Source organism: Balaenoptera borealis, assembly GCF_965194805.1.
Source record: "Balaenoptera borealis genome assembly, contig: HAP1_SCAFFOLD_1604, whole genome shotgun sequence".
Classification (NCBI taxonomy): Eukaryota; Metazoa; Chordata; class Mammalia; order Artiodactyla; family Balaenopteridae; genus Balaenoptera; species Balaenoptera borealis.
The window spans coordinates 68,541-75,227 of record NW_028122630.1 but is presented as its reverse complement, the minus strand read 5'-3'; the positions used below and the strand labels follow the sequence as shown (position 1 = coordinate 75,227).

The 6,687-nt window shown below is 46.2% G+C and overlaps 1 long non-coding RNA gene across 1 annotated transcript; it reads right to left on the bottom strand.

The window, feature by feature from the left end:
* Positions 1-1,596: 1,596 nt before the first annotated feature.
* On the bottom strand, positions 1,597-6,355 carry LOC309622130. The gene is made up of 3 exons (XR_014240535.1): positions 6,340-6,355; positions 5,421-5,521; positions 1,597-1,666 (listed from the first exon to the last, which is right to left on the bottom strand). It is a non-coding gene; the product is annotated as an uncharacterized lncRNA (long non-coding RNA).
* Between the last annotated feature and the right edge of the window lie 332 nt (positions 6,356-6,687).

The following is a 6,687-nucleotide window of genomic DNA, read 5'->3' as shown; positions in this document are numbered from 1 at the left end:
CTCTTGTCATCATAATGCTCCATGCCCGTGTCATCACAATGCTTGAAGAACCTTGTCATCACAATGCTCCATGAACCGTGTCATCACAAGGTTCCAGGACCCTTGTCATCACAATGATCCATGACCCCTGTCATCTCAATGCTCCATGATCTTTGTATTCACAATGCTCCCTGGCCCCTATAATTGCGGTGATCCATGACCCCTGTCATCACAATGCTCCCTGGTATATTTCATCACAATTCTAGATGACCACTGTCATCACAGTGCTCCACGGCCCCTGTCGTCAGAGTCCTCCATGATACCGTTCATTACAATTCTACATGACCACTGTCATCACAATGCCGCATGACACCTGTCATCACAATTCGCCATGGCACTTGTCATCACAATGCTCCATGAACCATGTCATCACAATGTTCATGGACAATAGTCATGACAATGCTCCATGACAACGCTCCATGACAACTTACATCACAATGCTCCTTGACCCCTGTCATTTCATTGCTCCATGGCCTATGCATTCACAATGCTCCATGGCCCCTGTAATCACATTGCTCCATGATCCCTTTCATCACAATATTCTAATGTTCTATGACCACACTCATCACAATACGCCATGACGCCTATCATCATAATGCTCCAAGGCCCCTCTCATCACAATGCTCCATGATCCCTGTCATCACAATGTTCCATGACACTAGTCATCACAGTGCTCCATGACCCCTGTCATCACAATATTCACTGCCCATGTAATCACAATGCTCCTGGTCCCCTGTAATCACAATGTTCCATACCCTTGTCATCACAATGCTCCAGAACACTTGTCATCATAATGCTCCATGCCCGTGTCATCACAATGCTTGAAGAACCTTGTCATCACAATGCTCCATAAACCGTTTCATCACAAGGTTCCAGGACCCTTGTCATCACAATGATCCATGACCCCTGTCATCTCAATGCTCCATGATCTTTGTATTCACAATGCTCCCTGGCCCCTATAATTGCGGTGATCCATGACCCCTGTCATCACAATGCTCCCTGGTATATTTCATCACAATTCTAGATGACCACTGTCATCACAGTGCTCCACGGCCCCTGTCGTCAGAGTCCTCCATGATACCGTTCATTACAATTCTACATGACCACTGTCATCACAATGCCGCATGACACCTGTCATCACAATTCGCCATGGCACTTGTCATCACAATGCTCCATGAACCATGTCATCACAATGTTCATGGACAATAGTCATGACAATGCTCCATGACAACTTACATCACAATGCTCCTTGACCCCTGTCATTTCATTGCTCCATGGCCTATGCATTCACAATGCTCCATGGTCCCTGTAATCACAATGCTCCATACCCTTGTCATCGCAATGCTCCAGATCACTTCTCATCATAATGCTCCATGCCCGTGTCATCACAATGCTCCATGGCCCCTGTCATCACAGTGCTCCGTGATACCTTTCATCATAATGATAGATGACCACTGTCATCACAATGCTCCATGACACCTGTCATCAGAATTGGCCATGGCCCTTGTCATCACAATGCTCCAGGACACTTGTCTTCACAATGTTCCATGGCGCATTTCATCACAATGCTCCATGACCACTTTCATCAAATTGCTCCATGATGCCTGTCATCACAATGCTCCATGGCCTTTGTCATCAAAATTCTACATGGCCCCTGTAATAACAGTGCTTCAGGACAACTTTTATCACAATGCTCCATGACCACTCTCATCACAATGCCAGATAAGACCTTTCATGACAATGCTCCATGGCCCTTGTCATCACAATATTCTATGACTTCTGTCATCACAATGCTCCATGCCCCTGTCATCACAATGCCCCATCACCCTGCTATTACAATGCTCCATGACCCCTGTCGTCGCAATGCTCCGAAACCCTTGTCATCACAATATTCCATGATCCGTGTAATCACGATGATCCATGAACCATTTCTGTACAATGCTCCAGTACCCCTTTCATTAAAATGCTCCATGGCACTTGTCATCAGAATGCTCCAGGAACCCTTCCATCACAATAATCCATGACCCGTTTCCTCACAATTCTCCAGGACCGCTTTCATCACAATGCTCCATTCCCTTGTCATCTCAATGCTTCATGGCCCCTGTCATCAAAATGATCCATGCCCTTGTCATCAAAATGCTCCAGAACTCTTGTCATCACTATGCTCCATGCCCATGTCATCAAAATGCTGCATGGCCCCTGTCATCACAATGCTGCATGACCCCTGTCATCACAATGCTCCATGCCCGTATCATCACAATGCTCCATTACCCATGTCATCGTAGTGATCCATGACCCCTTACATCACAATGCTGCATGACACCTGTCATCACAATGCTCCGTGGTCTTTGTCATCACAATGCTCCATGAACCATGTCATCACAATGTTCATGGACACTTGTCATCACAATGCTCCATGACAACTTACATCACAATGCTCCTTGACCCCTGTCATTTCATTGCTCCATGGCCTATGCATTCACAATGCTCCATGGCTCCGGTAATCACATTGCTCCATGATCCCTTTCATCACAATGCTCCAAGACCGCTGTCATCACAATGCCCCATGACGCCTATCATCATAATGCTCCAAGGCCCCTCTCATCACAATCCTCCATGATCCCTGTCATCACAATGTTCCATGACACTAGTCATCACAGTGCTCCATGACCCCTGTCATCACAATATTCACTGCCCATGTAAGCACAATGCTCTTGTTCCCCTGTAATCACAATGCTCCATAACCTTGTCATCACAATGCTCCAGAACTCTTGTCATCATAATGCTCCATGTCCGTTTCATCACAGTGCTCCATGACCACTTTCATCACAATGCTCCTTGACCCCTGTCATCACAATGCTCTATGACCACTGTCATCACAATGCCACATGACACCTGTAATCACATTGCTCCATGATCCTTTTCATCACAATGCTCTATGACCACTGTCATCACAATGCCACATGACACCTGTCATCACAATGCTCTATAGCCCCTGTCAGCACAATGTTCCATGACAGGTATCATCACAATGATACATGACTGCTGTCATCAGAATGTTCCCTGCTCTTGTCATCTCAATGCTCCCTGGCCCCTGTTATCACAATGCTCCATGCCCATATCATCACAATGCTCCATTACCCATGTCATCGTAGTGATCCATGACCCCTTTCATCACAATGCTGCATGACACCTGTCATCACAATGCTCCATAGCCCTTGTCATCACAATGCTCCATTAGCCCTGTCATCACAATGTTCCATGACTCTTGTCATCAAAATGCCTCATGATCCATTTAATCACAATGCTCCATGACTCCTTCCATCACATCCTCCATGATACTTGTCATTACACTGCCCCATGACCTTTTTCAGAACAATGCTCCATGATACCAGTCATCACAATGCTCCATGACCATTGTCGTCACAATGCTCCATGCCCCTTTCAACACAATGCTCCATGACAACTGTCATCACAATGCTCCATGGTCTTTGTCATCACAATTATACATGGCCCCTGTGATCACAGTGCTCCATGACCCCTTTCATCACAATGCTCCATGACCACTGTCATCACAATGCCCCATGACCCCTGTCATCACAATGCTCCATGGCCCCTGCCATTACAATGCTCCATGACCACTGTCATCACAATGTTCCATGACAGATGTCACCACTATCCTCCATGGTCCCTGTAATCACAATGCTCCATTCCCTTGTCAACGCAATGCTCCAGAACTCTTGTCATCATAATGCTCAATGCCCGTCTCATCACAATTCTCCATGACACTTTTCATTAAAATGCTCCATGGTCTTTATCATCACAATGCTCCATGGCCCCTGTTATCACATTGATCCATTGTACCTTTCATCACAATGCTAGATAACCTCTGTCATCACAATGCCCGATGACACCTGTCATCAGAATTGGCCATGGCCCTTGTCATCACAATGCTCCATGCCCTTGTCACCACAATGCTCCAGAACTCTGGGCATCATAATGCTCCATGCCCGTCTCATCACAATGCTACATGACACTTGTCATCAAAATGCTCCATGGCCTTTGTCATCACAATGCTCCATGGCCCCTGTTATCACAGTGCTCCATGTTACCTTTCCTCACAATTCTAGCTGACCACTGTCATCACAATGCCCCATGACACCTGTCATCACAATTCGCCATGGCCCTTGTCATCACAATGCTCCATGATCCATGTCATCACAATGTTCCTGGACACTTATCATCACAATGAACTATGACCACATTCATCACAATGCTCCATGACCCCTGTCATCACACTGCTCCATGGCCTATGCATTCAAAATGCTCCATGGCCCCTGTAATCACATTGCTCCATGATCCCTTTCATCACAATGCTCCAAGACCGCTGTCATCACAAGGCCCCATGACGCGTATCATCATAATGCTCCAAGGCCCCTCTCATCACAATGCTCCATGAACCCTGTCATCACAATGTTCCATGACACTTGTCATCACAGTGCTCCATGAACCCCTGTCATCACAATATTCACTGCCCATGTAATCACAATGCTCCTGGTCTCCTGTAATCACAGTGCTCCATACCCTTTTCATCACAATGCTCCAGAACTCTTGTCATCATAATGCTCCATTCCCGTGTCATCACAATGCTTGAAGAACCTTGTCATCACAATGCTCCATGAACCGTGTCATCACAAGGTTCCAGGACCCTTGTCATCACAATGATCCATGACCCCTGTCATCTCAATGCTCCATGATCTTTGTATTCACAATGCTCCCTGGCCCCTATAATTGCGGTGATCCATGACCCCTGTCATCACAATGCTCCCTGGTATATTTCATCACAATTCTAGATGACCACTGTCATCACAGTGCTCCACGGCCCCTGTCGTCAGAGTCCTCCATGATACCTTTCATTACAATTCTACATGACCACTGTCATCACGATGCCCCATGACACCTGTCATCACAATTCGCCATGGCACTTGTCATCACAAAGCTCCATGAACCATGTCATCACAATGTTCATGGACACTTGTCATCACAATGCTCCATGACAACTTACATCACAATGCTCCTTGACCCTTGTCATTTCATTGCTCCATGGCCTATGCATTCACAATGCTCCATGGCCCCTGTAATCACATTGCTCCATGATCCCTTTCATCACAATGCTCCAAGACCGCTGTCATCACAATGCCCCATGACGCCTATCATCATAATGCTCCAAGGCCCCTCTCATCACAGTGCTCCATGATCCCTCTCATCACAATGTTCCATGACACTAGTCATCACAGTGCTACATGACCCCTGTCATCACAATATTCACTGCCCATGTAATCACAATGCTCCTGGTCCCCTGTAATCACAATGCTCCATACCCTTTTCATCACAATGCTCCAGAATTCTTGTCATCATAATGCTGCATGCCCGTGTCATCACAGTGCTCCATGTCCACTTTCATCACAATGCTCCTTGACCCCTGTCATCACAATGCTCCATGGCCTATGTATTCACAATGCTCCATGGCCCCTGTAATCACATTGCTCCATGATCCTTTTCATCACAATGCTCTATGACCACTGTCATCACAATGCCACATGACACCTGTCATCACAATGCTCTATAGCCCCTGTCAGCACAATGTTCCATGACAGGTATCATCACAATGATACAAGACTGCTGTCATCAGAATGTTCCCTGCTCTTGTCATCTCAATGCTCCCTGGCCCCTGTTATCACAATGCTCCATGTCCATATCATCACAATGCTCCATTACACATGTCATCGTAGTGATCCATGACCCCTTTCATCACAATGCTGCATGACACCTGTCATCACAATGCTCCATAGCCCTTGTCATCACAATGCTCCATTAGCCCTGTCATCACAATGTTCCATGACTCTTGTCATCAAAATGCCTCATGATCCATTTAATCACATTGCTCCATGACTCCTTTCATCACATCCTCCATGATACTTGTCATTACACTGCCCCATGACCTTTTTCAGAACAATGCTCCATGATACCAGTCATCACAATGCTCCATGACCATTGTCATCACAATGCTCCATGCCCCTTTCAACACAATGCCCCATGACACCTGTCATCACAATTCGCCATCGCACTTGTCATCACAATGCTCCATGAACCCTGTCATCACAATGTTCCATGACAGTTGTCATCACAATGCTCCATGACCCTGTAATCACAATGCTCGATGCCCTTGTCATCACAATGCTCCAGAACTCTTGTCATCATAATGATGAATGCTCGTGTCATCACAAAGCTCCATGATACTTGTCATCACAATGTTCCATTGCCTTGTCATTACAATACTCCATGGCCCCTGTCATCACAGTGCTCCATGATACCTTTTATCACAATTCTAGATGACCACTGTCATCACAATGCCCCAAGACACATGTCATAACAATTCGCCATGGCCCTTGCCATCACAATGCTCCATGACCCGTGTCATCACAATGGTCCCGGACACTTGTCATCACAATGATCCATGACCACTTACATCACAATGCTCCTTGACTCCTGTCATCACAATGCTCCATAGCCTATGCATTCGCAATGCTACATGGTCCCTGTAATCACATTGCTCCATGATCCATTTCATCACAATGCTCTATGACC